General features: G+C 43.4%; 1 protein-coding gene across 4 annotated transcripts in view; it reads right to left on the bottom strand.

Moving 5' to 3' along the window:
- Positions 1–12,420, bottom strand: part of LOC130120444 (R3H domain-containing protein 1-like) — a 59,200-nt gene extending 46,780 nt beyond the window's left edge. For all 4 annotated transcript variants that reach the window (XM_056288980.1, XM_056288982.1, XM_056288981.1 and 1 more), the window contains exon 1: positions 12,314–12,420. The gene's annotated coding sequence lies outside the window, so the exon portion shown is untranslated. The remainder of the gene's footprint in view (positions 1–12,313) is intronic.
- Positions 12,421–17,099: the final 4,679 nt, after the last annotated feature.

Here is a 17,099-nt window from a genome sequence, read left to right as displayed (position 1 = left end):
ACAGCCAAATGTTGGTTTGCATTTGATTTCGCTCCGTTTCAGCTCAAGGATAATATTTGCTACAAACGCTGACCGTTGGTTGGGTTTTAACATGTGGACAGACAAGTTATTATGCAGCAGCGACAGAAACTTTTGCTGTGACTTTGCGGAGGAGTCAAGTCGTGGCAAAAGCCTTAAAACTGTGACCTATGTATGCACTGAACACGGGATTGAGGTGAACTCTGCCCCTTGGCTAATTACCTGTACACTAAATTTATTGATCTGAAGATCACTTAGCAACTGTTAGATCAGCCCTCCCCCCTTTATCACACACACACACACACACACACACACACACACACATCTAAATAATCTCCCTAAAACAAATATAGGAGGAGGCAGGCCACCGCCAACATTTACTGCAGAGCACAAGCCAGACTGTCACCCTCCAGAGTACCAAACTTCACTCCATTGGTGGCTTACAGCAACATTCCCAAATGAGCCTGATCTTTCTACGGAAAAGGTACAGAACACAATATATACTCAGGAGAAAAGAGCGATAGGGTTTTTAGAGAGCTATTAAGCTCTGTAAAAGGACCAGAGCGTTTCTCCCCCTCTGCAGATCTACTAATCTGTGCAGGAGAAATCACTGGGGGAAAAGAAACTAATTAGAAACACATGGGGGAGATCCGTAGCAATTAGAGGGAAACTCATCAGCTGCAAACCTCCACCTGCAACAATGGCTCCATGGAGCACAGACCTGTATGACAGGGTGAGTCCTCAGCATAACCCCCCTTCTGCGCGCGCGCGCGCACACACACACACACACACACACACACACACACACACACACACACACACACACACACATCTACTCCTCCTCTTGCCGCAGAGTGAAAAATATGCACGACCTGGGTCCAACATTTCTGTGCGGCATCCCAGAGAGGACAACAGTGGGGTTTTGCCAACACGTACCTAAATTAGGTCAAGTCTCGTCCTAGCTGTCGACCTTCTACCTCGATTTGACAGAACTTCGTGGGCCCCTGCCGGCTTGGAAGGCTGCACAGAGACCAAAGAAGCCAGGCAAAGCAAAGTGAAAAGGGATTTCATTCAAGCTGTGGCAAAGGACAGACAGCAAAACATAACATGGAGGTACACAGCCAGCACAGTTGAAGAGGTTACATCTTGGGTAACTTGTCATTACTGTCTTGTGTGTTGCAACTTCTCTTTTCAATCCACCTGCCGGAACTATGTGGTGGTAAATGATACCTACACCAGGGCTGCCAAAAGTTATTCCTTGTATTGTTGGAATTTAATTGGCTGCGTGACCCTTTTCTGATGACAGATGGTTTGTGAGTCAGACAGCATTCATACATGCCATGAAAGACTGATGGGGGTGAGTGTCTAATAGTTTTACAGCCCACAGTTGGGTCACTGCAGAGGTGGATGGATGGGGGAGCGGTCTGTCTCAAAGGGGACGCTCAACCATCTCCAGTGTCTGATATCTCACACTGTACATGAAAAGCTGGAAAACTTGTTGTGATTGATGCCATATCAAAAAGAAAATAGGGTGGCAATAAAGGCTAATAAAACTGTATAGCCTTGCTTTAACATCCAAAAGGGGAAGCAATGGGAGGCAGCTTTTCAAACTAAAGAGAAATCAAATGGACAGCTTTGTGTTTTGGAAAAATTGAGTGAATCCAGAACTACAAAAGGCTACTTTAATAAAAAATAAAAAAGTTTTTATACCATCAAGAAAGTTCTTACATCATTATATACCTGAACAGGTACCATGGGGAGATAAAAAAGGTGGCGGTAAATCAGATGACAGAGATCACACAAGGACGTATAGATGTGGACACAGTCTCTATTCCTTATCGTATATTGGCTTAAAGCCTCTCTGCAATGCACCAACAACGCCAAGATCAGAAAGTGAACATACCAAGTTCAACTGACCCAGAAATAAAAACAGAGCAAGAGCATTCTACCCACCAAGTCTACACCAGTAGCTGCTTCCTAAAGTAAAGTATGCCATGTTTCTGATTAGTGTAATGTGTAAGTGGAAATACCCACTAATAACAAAGACGACTGAATGCAGGGGTATACGTTACCAATTTCCAGTTCCTGTCCAAACAGCGACAGTGTTGTGTTGCTAGATAGATAGTAAATAATCTTACTATATAGGGGTCCTGACATTCCTGGTTTTTCGTTACAGTAAGAATTCTCATTTACCCATCGCACCCTTATATTTCAAAACAGCACAACAATGACCCAAAGGCCAGACTTGAAACCCATTAGTCTTGACTGGCAGGAAATAATTTTGCATCTTAAGTTTTCCTTTCATCATTAGAAAATTCACATCTATACCACTATGTTATACTGGTTCAAACATATACCAAAACAAGAAAATCAACTCCCATTCAAAATAAAGCATCTATCTCCAGAGCCTGCATCAAAATGTAATTAGATACAACTGTCAATACTTTATAACCTACAAAGCATATACTAACACTGTCGCTTATCATTAGTTCCTCAATATTATGTACCTATAAAATATCACTCTATTGATTTATAGAATAAATTACAGGCATCAACACCAGCAAAACCAGGAAATTAATAAAACTTACTCATTACAGTAGGGTAATTTTCAAGAGAAATCAAACAGAAGACACTTCTTTTTTTTTTTGACGGCCCAAGGCAAGATCTCCGAAAGATGCAACACCCTAAATCCAAGTGTGCATTCTGGGAGAGATCAGGTCTTGGCAATGAGGTAGGGAGATGTTTGCCATAACTATTTGCAAACAAGAAGATGTACACATTAGTTTACCTTACCCAAGATGTCATGGATCATGCTAGCACCACTAATATTCCTTTGACTGCCACAGGACAGTAAAGGAAGACATCACTGGCAAACAAAACTAAGGCACAGATTACTCCTAATGCGATTAGACAGCCTGCAAACCCCGGACTGAAGAACATTACAGGAAGTTAGCTGGAGGGGATAACGCCACAGTTCAGTGTGGTTTATTGTTCCCACCTTTCTTTTCCACCACCTGGAAGGTAATCATGCTTTCTGGTCAAGATGGCACGTAGCACCTGAAATACAAGTCACTATGCTCTACAGAGTGTGACATAGCCATTTACTCAATGGACCGAGTGTTTTTTTTTAAGACCTCCCAGCAAGCAAAATATCAATGCTCAATTGCCTACTAATGTAAAATCATAAAAATGGTTTACATTGTACTCATTTTGGCTTTGACAGAAAATGGCATTGTAGAAACATGCTCTCCCTTTTTCTAATTGTGATCGAGAATGATGGCGTTGCACAATATCACTGCTACTCACGTCATAAACTGTGAATGTGTTCAAGAGTGACGAGCATCATTGTTCACATACACAACACCAGCACAGCAATCAATGCTCCACAACCTGTTTATCTTTGTGAATCCAGAGTGTCCATGAAGCGAACAGTGCAACAATAGAAAAAGAGCTAGCTAGTGTCTTTATGCATGCTCAATAATCCAGGTAAGAAAATAACAGAAAGTTGACTTATTCATCTGGACATTTATTGAGAGAGAAACATTTCATCACTCATCTAAGTGACCTCTTCAGTCTCAGCTGACTGCAGGTATTCCCACCCTTATAAACAATACAGTGGCATAACGACTGTAAACAACCATCAGTTTCATATGCAAATTGCCGTGACCATTAACTAGAGTTTCAATGCCATGTGTACTGTTCACAGAGGATTTGGGAATGGTTGCAATCACAGCATTGTAAGACGGCGACAGATGTACTCTTACATTCCCAAATGCTCTGTGAATAGTACACATGGCCATTAAAACAAACTCTAGTTAATAATCACGTCAATTTGCATATGAAACTGATCATTTTAAGTGGTTATGCCACTGTATTGTTTAAAAGGGTGGGGATACCTTCAATCAGTTGAGACTGAAGAGGTCACTTAGATGAGTGATGAAACGTTCCTCTCTCTCTCTCTCAACAAATGTCCAGATGAACTGATTTGCGATTTTCTTACCTGGATTATTGAACATGGATAAAGACATTTTGACTCATTTCGGCGAGGATTGCCTTAAAACTTGTACGTGAGTAATGGCGTGTAAGATGGCAGATCACATGAACCTTCTGAGATTCAGCCTCAAACGCATACAAAGCGGGATCACACCTAAGAGCCTGTAAATGAAATCTTCAGTCAAAGGCCACCGAGCTAACAAGATCCTCCAGAAGGCACAGAGCTGTTGAACAAACAGGTGGGACAAACTAATTTTACCATTGACACTTTGAAAGCAAGAGGATCAGATCTAACAGAGACACATGTTGCGTCTAGATGAGACCACTTTCCAACGTGTGATTGAGTTCATGGACAAAGTCTAGCGCTGTCGTCTAGCACAACACAGAAAGTCGAAAGCCAGGCAGCAAAAGAAGTTCGACCACTACATACCAGAGAAGTCGGCAGACAACGGATGGTGCCCTCAACAGCAGACAGAGAGACGGACGCCAGACACACGCCGGTGATGTGGACAAGTGGGTGAAAAATCTGTCCCGACAGACAACTCACCCAGGCAGAGAAAGACATCCTTGCTAAGGGGTTGAATTTTGCTGTAGAACTGAGGGAAATCCCACTAGTGGAACAGATCATAGTCACAAAATCAGCAATCCGTAAAAACAACACTGAACACAGAAGCGGAGCAACTGCGGTTGAAAGTTTCAGCCTGCCTCAGCAATGCGAATGCGCTGCCGTCCAATATCAGTAGAAATGTAGAGGAAAGCACTCACAACTCTCAGGAAGGACAATAACGTCATCATCCATTCGGTGGACAAAGACAGATGCAATGTTGTATTAAACCAGATGGACTGTCATGAGAACGTTATGATGCTACTTAGTGACATGAATACTTGTAAGCCCCTGAAACGAGATTCAGGCAGTGGTTACAAGAAAAGGGTGATAGATTGTCTGAAGCTGTTACAACAGGACAATGCTATTGACAGAATTTTGTAACATAGATAATACCCAGGGGAAGCTACACCTAGTCCTTATGGTTTACCTAAGATACATAAACAGGATGTGCCATTATAGCCTATTGTTTATATGATTAACTCAGTGACCTATAATATTTCTAAGTTTCTTGCATCTATTCTTAACCCGTTGGTAGACAGTAATGAACATCACATTCAGAACACTATGAATTTTGTGGATAAGGTGAGGGACATCATTATCGACGGGGATGAAACAATGGTCTCTTACGTTAAGTCTCTCCATGTGTTCCTGTTGATGAAGCAGTGGAGGTGGTCCGTATGAAATGATCTGACCCTTAGCAAGAGGACCACCCTTAAAAATGACCAAGTGTGTCTGCTCCTGAAACTGTCTTCAGTCCACATACTTCACATACAGGGGGCAGTACTATAGGCAGAGGAATGGGTATGCTATGGGTTCCCCAGTCTCACCTGTAGTGGCCAACTTGTATATGGAGGAAATGGAAAAAAGGCCCCGATGTTCTAAGCAGGGACACCACCTAGCCATTGGTTCAGATTTGTGGATGACACCTGGGTTAAATTTAAATATCAGGACGCAACACATTTCACTGACCACATGAACTCTGTGGACAACCACATCAAGTTCACCAGGCAGGATGTGAAAAATTACAGGTTAGCCTTCTCAGACTGTGAAATTGCAATTGGTGATGGGGGACATTTGATTGGTGATGTTTACTGTAAACCAACACATACTGATCAATACTTAAGGTTTGACTCTCATCATCCACTGGAGCACAAACTAGGAGTCATCAGGATGCTGTACCACTGAGCTGACAATGTCCCCACTGACACAGCGACCAAGGGAAGGGGAGAAATCCCACATTAAACAGGCCCTGGTTAAGTGTGGTTATCCTAACTGGGTATTTGTCAAAGTCAGGAAAATGCCCAAACAGTGCACCAGCTGATCGAATGGAGGAGAAGGACAACGGCTGCCTAAGCGTAAACCAATGGCGATTCCATATATGATGGGAGTGTCGAAAAAACTGAAACTCGTATTTTCCAAACATTTCGTATCAATTACTTTCAAACTCCAAAAACTGTTGTGCCAGAAATTAGTCCACCCCAAGGATCGGGTCCCCCAGTACAAATAAAGCAATACAATATATGCTGTTAAGTACCGGGAGGATTGCCGTGACTTGTACATCGGGGAAACCAAACAGACGTAGGCCAAGAGAATGGCACAACACGAGAGCTAACGTGGCAGGCCAGGACTCCAGTCTACACCCATCTACAAGCCAGTGGCCACTCTTTCAAGGATGAGGATGTGCACATCCTTGATAGGGAGGAACGCTGGTTTGAACAGGGAGTCAGAGTCATCTATGAGAAGAAGGAAAGACCATCCCTGAACTGGGGGTGGGGGGGGGCTAAAGAGTACATCTGTCACCATCTTATTAAACTGTGATTGCAACCATTCCCAAATCCTCTGAATAGTGCACATTGACATTGTAACTCTTAGTTAATGGTCATGGCAATTTGCATATGAAACCGATCGTTGTTTTCGATCATTATGCCACTGTTATTTTTTTAAATTATTATTAAGGGTGGGAATACCTGCAGTCAGTTGAGACTGAAGAGGTCACTTAGATGAGTGATGAAACGTTTCTCACAATAAACGTGTCCAGAAGAACCGATTCAACTTTCTGTGAGCTAGCTAGTGGGTTACCTAAATTCAGCTATTCAGATTTCATGTTTCTTAAACCGCATTATCAGAAGAATTAAAAGAAAAGGAGAGGGAGTATGAAAACGAGAAACAGAGGACGTTTCAACCTCGTTGGCCAGAGAGGTGGACATGGTTATACGGTGAGGAGAGAGATTACGTTATGCAGCGTTTCCTGCTTATTTAGGAAAGTAAGCAGAATAGGATAAATATAGATTCACTGACTGAGTAACTACATGCTGAGGTTAAAAAAAAAATGTCAATGTCGTAAGCAGGAGCCTAACTTCAGTGACGTACCATCTTTCTAAATGTCACGAAGAACCACAGAGGTCCGGCATCCAATGAGAGATTGCCTCAAATAATAAAGTGAATGACAAAGGGCAGTTTACATCTATGAAAAAAATACAGATAGTCAGTAATCCCATATTAACTATGTGGAACAGACATAGATTAAGCCCTCAACACACTGAGTGCTAATTCGTTTTCACTACTGTTTACAGGTGTGGATGAGAAATGAGATTGTTAAGCGCATTATTACATTTTTTCCTTTGAAAAGCATCTATCCTCTATCTCAGGGGTTTTCGAAGTGTAGGAAAGTGAGCCTCCCCTCAGAGAACATAAAAACAGCTGCGCCTCCCCTCCCAATTATTACTGCTATTATTACTATTATTGTTGTTGCTATATGTTCCACTCAGGTATAAAAACGGGTTTCAACAATAAATGATATATCTTTGAAGATGATCTTTTATTTTTTTAAACATCTTTTTCAAACATTTTTAAACATCTTTGTCTTTATGTTTTAAACATCTTTTTAAACATTTTAAACATCTTTTTAAACATTTTTAAACGTTTTAAACATCTTTTTAAAGTGGGGTTTACCTGCCTTAGCTATGCCCAACGCCACTCGGTATGATGCTTGGGTTGCCTTGGTATTTACAGTGCTAAATGTGTCAATGACTTTCTTCTGTGACCGCAATTCCTTTAGCTTCCTATCAAAACACCCCTGTGGCTTGGTCACCAAACTTGGGTGTTTCGTATCAATATGACGCCGGAGTTTACATGGTCTCATACTGTCGTTAGCTGGCACCACTTTGTAGATAACACACTGCGGCAGTGGGGCGTCATCAGGACCAATCCATGAAAATCCAAACTTTAAATAATCATGGTCACACTTCCTCCGTTTCTGCTTGCCCCAGACGCTGTGTCCTTTCTCACTGTATGTAATGTTACTAAAAATCGATCCATTTTGCTCCAAGCATTGCTGAAGTTAACTAAATTTAGCTAGATGTTTACGGTTACTTTTTCTTCGCGTTTGTTTTTCTCACGCTGCGCCTCCCCTGAAGCTCTCTGGCGTCCCCCAGGGGAGGTGCGCCTCACACTTTGAAAACCCCTGCTCTATCTCAATGATTCCATCATTCCTTATCGTATCTAAATTACATTTCTATGAATAACAGTACTGCCATTTCAATACAAATGGACATACTATGCGGCTAGTGATTTCAGGGGTGCAGGCCAGTAAATGTGAAAAATTGGCATTAATGTCAACTCCAGCTCTAATGCCACCTGGAACTGCCAGAGCAGAGGGAGCTTGTTTGAACTCCCAACATTATGGAGTGCTTTGTAAATTGGCTTAATGCCCTTGAGTAACTATGTTGGCTCTGAAGGATTAGTGACTTGACATCTGACCCTGCAAAGCAGGAGAGCAGACCAACAGCTTCTTGACCTTCCCCTACCGCTACTGAAAACCTCACATGTAGCAAACCATCAATCACTGGAATCCGACAGGAAGTCTATTTGATGGACCACATGAGGTTGTACTGGAGAGTGTCGTCACTATGTGAGAGAAACCCGGCTGATCAACTATTTTACTTTTTTCAGAGCACTTAATACAGTTATCCATATTAGATTGTGCAGTAACACTTAGTGGTACAAGACATCAATATAAGTCAGTATTTGTTGAACATCGTTAAAATCCCTTTCACCAGCAGCAGGTAACACTTTCCCAAAAAAGTTCCAAGACACCTAATGTAAAAAAAAAAAAGCTTTCCTAAGTATGGATCAAGGATACACCACTGGATAATTTAAACTGTTGTATTCATTTTGCAAAATATGCTTAGAGGGCCTCTCTCTCTCTCTCTCTCTCTCTCTCTCTCTCTCTCACTCTCTCTACTGAAAAGCCTTTATTAGATGCAATCAAACTTAGAAGTAAACACATTTTTGTAATGCAAACTAGCTCAATGGCAAAAAAAATAACTCAGACAATTCTCACACTTGAAGGTACAAATCCTGGGCAACAAATTTACAACTTGTAAATTAAATCTGGGGTCAATAGCCTTTGAGAGAAAAAAAATCATGATTTAACATTATCTCTATGTATATATGTCATACGTAAAACACTCCAGCAGCTGTAATACTGAGCTGTCTTCTGTGCGTCTCTGAAACGCCGCTGAAATTGACAGTCTGCAAATGTGAAAACTTGCTTCCTGGTTTGCAGATAGACTGCGCTGCGTTTTTATTCACATTTTCCTATTTTAATGACACTTAGCAATGTTATTCACATTTTCTTGCACAATGTCGCCTACCAGCAAACACTGTGAGCTTGATGAGACAAGAGGTTTGGTCATGCGAGATTAGTACTCTACCAATTCTCATACTCACAAGACAAGGAGAGGTTGTGAGACTTCTGCAACTGGCCCGGTCTTCAAGAAAATCACTTGGCTGCATACAAAGTGCATTAAGGTCACCACACTATTCACAATGTTGTCTACATTTACACCTCCATCAAAATCTTTGTGATTGCATCTTAAATATTCGATATATGCCCAGCCCTAGTTTACGGTTTAAACCCTGCTGCTGTGTCTGGTTCAGCCAAGTGCTGCAAAGAGTACAATTGGCAATGGGTAGGGAGTTGGTAAGGCAATGGTGCCCACTCATGCGCTATTGAGGGCCAAGTGTAAGCAGGTTTTCATTTAAACCCAATACTACACCCGGGATAAGTCCTCCCTTGTCTGGTTGAAGGTGTGTTAATTAGTGAAATCAGCAGGTATGATGTTGGGTTGGAATGAATATCCGCTTACAAAAGGCCCTCCATAGCACATAAATGTGTCCCACCATACAAGTAATGACTCTTGCAGGTGGTTGAGCGCCTGTTCATCTGTGGATGGATCTGATGGAAATGGCATGAGCCTCCTCATAAATTATGCTCCTTTGGAGAAACCTGCAGCTGGCTCCATATGAACTGAAGGACACACATGGAAGTCTACGCAATCTCCCATAAGGGCTGTGAACTAGTGGGGCCTTAAAAGAACAAGACTTGCCAAACAGGGATTAAAAAAATGGACTGGACTGATGCTGAAATACGAGATCAACTCAGCATCTGGGCATAAAAAAATAACTGTTGGTGGCTGTCAGGCACAGTTAATGATTCAGCTTAGAATAAAAATTGCCCATTGTTGCACACAGAGGATAAATAAACATAAAAAACAAAACGGATAATTAGCCAACTCAAAATTCTAAAGCCCTTGTTAAATGGAAATCAGAATTCAGTTCACAGCAAGTAGCTCTGATGAAAACACTGTCAAGGTTATTGCAAGTTAAACATGAGCAGAAAGCACTGAATTGGTGAAATATAGCCAGATACCCAAAGACAGCAAATTTTGTAATCCTATTCGACATGGGGACAATACTAGAAGGATGGAAATTAAGTTTAAAAGGTTTTTCACGCAACATTAGCTGTAACACTGTACTTTGTTTTAAAATCACTTCTGTGTTAAAGACGAAGACTTGGAATCACACTCCGACGAAGGACCACGACTTGCTTTAAAATGTCAATCAAATTGTTAAAACCATGAGTACAGGTTAAGCAAAGGCTCCCTTTACCGAGTACAAACGCCAAGAGTGGAGAAAATAATAATTCAGGCGCATTTGAACATACATTTCTCCCAGCCTTCATTTGTGACATTAATTCAGGCCTGTGGTATTTTATTAAACCACTTTATGGTAAGGTCAATGTGTAATTTAGAGATCATCCTATATGTGAAATAGCAAAGTAAGCCATTTCGATTTTCTACCCTTCACACCTGTCCATGTGGGACTCTTCCGTTGTGTGAGCAAGCAGATCAACTGCCTTTGGAAGAAAAAGACATCCAGCAATACCTTGTATATGATGTGTTAAAGGTAAAGTGAGGATTATTTGTTCTGTATATCTTCAAAAACAAAAAAAAGAAGCTCCTACCATCATGGGAAAGTCAAGAACCCAGCTCATAAGGTTCTCTTCACTTGATTATCATTCTTGATTCTATCTCGATTATCAGTCTCGTGAATTCATTAAGTGCTCAAAATTCTGACTGATTCAACATAAATGAGATCAATAAGAAAAACGGCTTGTCCAAGGCCAAACGGAGAGAGCAAACATAATCCACATGGCTGCTGCTACTTGTATATAACAAATGGATAGCATCGGTTTAATTACAAGTGCCTCATAATTAACATGTTGTTGGGAGCAGAACAGGGGCAGATTTGCTGTTTCTTGGCTCTGTCGCCATGAAGTCTATGAGTACGATCAGAATGAAGAGCACACCAGTTAGCAACTTGTTAGCAAGGTTGCCAGATTAGTTTAAGTTTGGAAACGGAGTTAATGGAGAGGGGTACCGGCCTCACTCCGTTCACACGGCAGCAAAGGCGGCGGGAGCCGAAGCGGTAAGGTGATTTTGAACAGCCCAGTCAAGTACACGAAACGCCGCATGACATAATATCCAGGGAATAGTCGGAACCCTGTCCGTAGCCTCGCAGGCCTCGCATACTCTCGGCTGTTAGCACTGCGAGCTAGCTCGCCGCACATCTGGGTAACGTTAGTTTTGGAGCGTCGGGAGGCCAGGTTAACCCCGCAGCGTGCGAACGTCCCATAAGCAAACACAGTCTCGTACTACCAGGGTCCGACAAACCGAAACTCCAATAAAATATCTGAAGGTATTTTTCGAAACACGTGTCAATTTGACAGCTGCTTTGTTTTCATCCGACTAGCCCCCCCCCCCCCTCCCCGGCTAAGGGAGCGCTCCAGTTAGCTAGCTGACCACCGTTAGCCTCAACTTCTACAAGGCCTCAGACGCCGCATTTTAAGAAACAACTAAGCCGTCCGACGAGCGCGCGACGTTCGCCATCTGCCATTCACCAGTCGAGGGGCGACTTGACGTATATGCGACATGGCCATTCCCTACCAGCGACGGAAGGGCGCCGTTAAAACGTTCGTCCGTTACACAGCGGCACTGGGAACTCTTAACTACTCCACAAGTTTAACCGGAGAGGCTCGCCGGCTCACGGAGTGTAAAAAGTTACCACCGCCGCCGTTTAACCCGAAACCACGCACGTTTCGCCATTTTTCGACGTGACGAGTTAACGGGCGGAGCACGAGCGCAATTAAGATTGGCGTATTGGGGTTTTCGTGCACATTCTACGCTAACACGTTAACCCACGAACTTCGGCACCGACATCTCCCCTTAGCCTAAGCGCTAACCGTTAGCAAGCGGGCTAGGCTAACCTAGCCGAGAGCGCAACTATTGACCACAGAAACCGACAACGGACACAAGGTTTGCGCTCGTCGTGAAACCGTCGGATTCTCCTTACCTTCGATATCCGTCCGTGCTTTGTGTTACTGATCTGGCGGCGAACCTTTTCTATTTATTTCTTTCTCTCCCCGGTCTGAGACGGCAGCATTAGAGCATAGCGAAGGGCAGGCAGCGCGTCTGCTGCAGCTGACTGGAGGGCGGAAGGGAAGAGCGAAACGTGTGGAGTGACAGCTCGCTTGTCCAATCACTCAGCGCGCTGCCCGGGTAGTTTTAAGTGGTACGACTGTGGCTTTGCAACTCCAAAAACTTCAAAAAGTTCTCAAGCGACTATAACAAAAATCATTGCAATAATTTACATAACTAAGCAATGTGTGTGTTATCGATATTCTCTCTCTCTCTCTCTCAAATAGCTTTATTGGCATGAACAGAAAATGTGCCGTTGCCAAAGCAGTTTGCGAAAGATTAAAACATTACATCACACGTCAATACATAGGTGTCATCACATAAGCATGCTCCATATCTTTGCCCACCTAAGCAGTCAGCCCCTTTTTACCTCACTGCCATGCAGTGCGGTGCAACAAATGTCACACAGCTCAATGCAATGACTCAACAGCATATATCTTGGGGCTCTCACAGTGGTTGTGAGTCCCGCAGGCTTGTGGCAGGCAGATACATATTTAGCAGCCAGAGGGGCTGTTGTTCCTTCGCTCCGGAGAACTGCCAGTTTCTCCTCTGGGCTTAACAGTAGGAAGTTTGGTGTTTTCTTGGCTATTTCCCAGAAGTGGAAGTCTCTTACTGAAGAGAACTTCTCACAGTGGTGGAGGAAGAGCATCTCTGTTTCTACCTCCCCTGTCGAGCAGTGACCACATACACGCTCCTCTCTGGGTAGCCATGTTTGTCTGCGTCTTCCTGTTTCTATAGCCAATTGGTGGTCACTGAGCCTGTATTTGGTCAGGATCCGTCTCTGCTTTGTATCTCTGACAGAGTGGAGATACTCGGTCAGTCTATATTCTCTGTTGAGGGTCAAATAACAGTTTAGTCTACTCTGGGTTTTAGTTGTATTTCTCCAATGTTCCAAATATAGATCTTTTGACTGATTCAGAATTTGTTTTATTCTGCTGTGTTTTGAGGCAGTGCTGATGGGAGCCTGGTTGGTTAGCTTCACCATCAGCTGACTGAGGGGACTGTTTTCAGGGTTCCGCTCTTGGGTTGTTAATGCCTTGAAAGGAAGGTGTCTTTTGGGCTTGAATTTAGATGCATCCAAAATGTTATGGCCTGTTTTTGGATGTTTAACAGTAGTGGGAAACGCCCCAGTTCTGCTCAGCAGGCGTTATTTGGTGTCTTCCTTTGAACATTTAATATTTTTCTGCAGAATTCAGTGTGGGGGGCCTCTATCGGGTGTTTGTCCCATGAGCCATGCTCCAGTCCACTGAGCAGGCCCCAGACCTCACTTCCATACAAAGCTAAGGGTAAAATAACATAATCAAATATTTTTGTCCAGACTCTAATTGGAATCTTAATGTTTAATAATTTGGTTTTTAATGCATATATTGCCCTGCATGCTTTTTCTTTGGGTGCGTGTATTGCCATAATGAAACTTCCTGATGCAGATATGGACAGACCAAGGTACGTATAGTTTTTTGTGTGTTCATTTAGGGTGTTATTCAAAGTGAAGTGGTATTTGTTTTCAAGGCATCTGGGATCTGGGTTTTTTCTGAAAGATCATGATTTTGGTTTTCTTAAAGTTTACATCCAATGCCCAGTTTTGGCAGTATTTTCCTATGATGGACAGGTTATGTTGAAGACCATCACTGGTTGGGGACAACAAAATAAGGTCATCTGCATAAAGCAGGTATTTAATCTCTGCGTCATAGAGTGTGAAGCCTGGAGCTGCTGAACCGTCCAGCTGGTCTGCAAGTTCATTTATGTACAGGTTGAATAACGTTGGACTTAAACAGCATCCTTGCTTCACACCGCATTCTTGGGTAAAATATTCTGTTCTTTGCTCTCCAATTTTCACAGCACACTGGTTGTGTCTGTACACACATTTTATAAGATCATAAACCTTACCCCCTAGTCCACTTTGAAGGATTTTGTAGAAAAGTCCTTCATGCCAGATGGAATTGAAGGCTTTTTTTTAAAATCTATGAAACAAGCAAATATTGTCCCTCTCTTTTTTTGGTGGACATGTTTATTAATTAAAATGTGTAAGGTGTATATATGATCAGAGGTTCTGTAATTTGGGAGAAAGCCAATTTGACATTTACAAGTATGCTTTTTTCTTCAATAAAGGCTAGTATTCTGGAATTCAGGATACTACAAAATATTTTCCCCAGGTTGCTACTGACACAGATCCCTCTATAGTTATTAGGGTCTAATTTGCTTGGATTTTTATAGATCTCTCTCTCTCTCTCTCTCCCCTCTCTCTCTCTCTCTCTCTCTCTCTCTCTCTCTCTCTCTCTCTCTCTCTCTCTCTCTCTCTCTCTCTCTCTCTCTCTCTCTCAGTGAATTCGGGGGGAGCGCGGGAACCGCCACCACTAGGATGCGAATCCGGATCTCCCGCACTACGGGCGACAACGTTAACCAGTCAACTAAAGGGTCTGACCCCTTAGCCAAGGCCTAGCGAGTCTATTCATCGTGATCGTTACACTACCCCCCCCCCTCTGGGAAGTGCGTCAGCATATCAGCTCCCTCATGCCTCTGGACGCACGCGCTTCTGATGGCCTCACGGTCTCACCATCCCATTTCTGAGACCAATGTAGCGAATTGGGGGGGGGGGGGCACCCGGGTCTCCCACCCCGAATTAGCTACATTGGTGTCAGAAGTGGGATGGTGAGGCCATCGGAAGCGCGTGCACCCAGAGACGTGAGGTATGCGCAAGCGCGGGGATGCGCTTCACAAAGGAGGTGGGTAGTGTAACGACCACGGATAACTAGACTCGCTAGCCCTTGGCCCACTGATTGGCACAGTCGCGGGCGAACCGCGTTCCTGTCCCGGCTGCGGCGGTTCCCGGGCTGCCCCCCGAATTCCCTACAAAATATATATGTACTGTCTCATAAAAAATTTACTTGACTCACTAGATTATATATATATATCCATCCATCCATCCATCCAGCCCCTTATCCTGCTCTCAGGGTCGTGGGGATGCTGGAGCCTATTCCAGCAGTCATTCGGCGTCAGGCGGGGAGACACCCTGGATAGGCCGCCAGGCCATCACAGGGCCAACATACACACACACACACACACACACACACACACACATTCATTCCTAGGGACAATTTAGTACTGCCAATTTACTTGACTTACATGTCTTTGGACTGTGGGAGGAAACCGGAGCCCCCGGAGGAAACTCACGCAGACACGGGGAGAACATGCAAACTCCACACAGAGGACGACCCGGGATATATATATATATATATATATAAAAAATGGTGGATTATATTTATATAACGCTTTATATAGACACCCAAAGCATTTCACAGTGAATGGGGGAAACTCACCTCAACCACTACCAATGTGTAGTTCCCACCTAGGTGATGCACTGCAGCCATTTTGCGGCAGAACGCTCACCACACGTCAGCTTGAGGTGGAGAGGGAGGAATCATTAAGGGAATTAAACGTGGGAATGATTAGGTGGCCAGATGGAGAGAGCCAGATTGGGAATTTTGCCAGGACACTATATATATATTCAGTGGTGACTGGCCAGTACAGGGTGCTGAGGCACCGCCCCCTTCAAATATCAAGAGATGAAAACATGTTAAATATAATTTAGTTGTATAATGCAAATAATTATGAAATAAAAGTGTTTTTCAGTCTGTGAGCGCCTGTCAGCAGCCATTAGATATTGGTTCCAAATGGTATTTGGTTGATTTCTGTCTGAATACATATACTTCCTGGGTGAAGGGCACCGGCCAGACGATATCTTATGTAAGCCCTCAAACTTCTGGCAAGCAGGTGACCTGAGGCTGCCGTCTAATTGGTTCCTTCAGATGTTCCATGGGGCGCAGTTCTGTGCGCCCCACACACTCCCACCTTTATTGGCAGCGAATTGGTATTGTTTTAATGTTTTATGATCTAATGTGATTGGACAATTCTCGTGGCTGTCAATCATGTTCACTCCCACCATGACGCCTCATCTCGACTGTCAATCATCCGGCGTCTACGAACCCTGATAAAATCTATAGGCTACATTGTCCTTCTTAATAACTATGTGACCGTTTGGACATTAAAGCAGCTGTCAGGTGCCAAGGGAAATTTAGCACCAGCTGCCACCGACATTTATATATATATATATATGAAGAGAGAGAGAGACAGATAGACAGACAGCGAGAGAGAGAGAGAGAGCAGGGTATAAAATGCTAGCTGAGAAAGTATACACTGAAAGGCATAACTAAGTGGCCTGGATAGTGTACAGGACTATCTGTAATGAATACAGGCTGGAAGTCCCCAAGTCCAAATGGGAGACACGGCCAAAGGTGGTTGAGAATGGCGGAGCTAAGCTCCTGTGGGACTTCCAGTTCCAGACTGACGAGCAGGTGCTGGCTAACCAGCCAGACATTGTGGTGGTTGACAAGCAACAGAAGACAACAGTAGTCAAGTCAAGTCAATTTTATTTGTCTAGCCCAGTATCACAAATTACAAATTTGCCTCAGGGGGCTTCACAGCAACACAACAACCTGTCCTTAGACCCTCTCATCGGATAAGGAACAACTCCCTAAAAAACCCTTTCACAGGGAGAAAAAATAGGAGGAAACCTGAGGGAGAGCAACAGAGGAGGGATGTCCCTCCCAAACGTGCAATGGATGTTGTGTTTACACAATTTACACAATACAACATTGAAAGAG

Source organism: Lampris incognitus, chromosome 11, assembly GCF_029633865.1.
Source record: "Lampris incognitus isolate fLamInc1 chromosome 11, fLamInc1.hap2, whole genome shotgun sequence".
Lineage (NCBI taxonomy): Eukaryota > Metazoa > Chordata > Actinopteri > Lampriformes > Lampridae > Lampris > Lampris incognitus.
The sequence above is the reverse complement of the archived record's forward strand: the minus strand, read 5'-3'. Positions and strand labels throughout refer to the sequence as shown.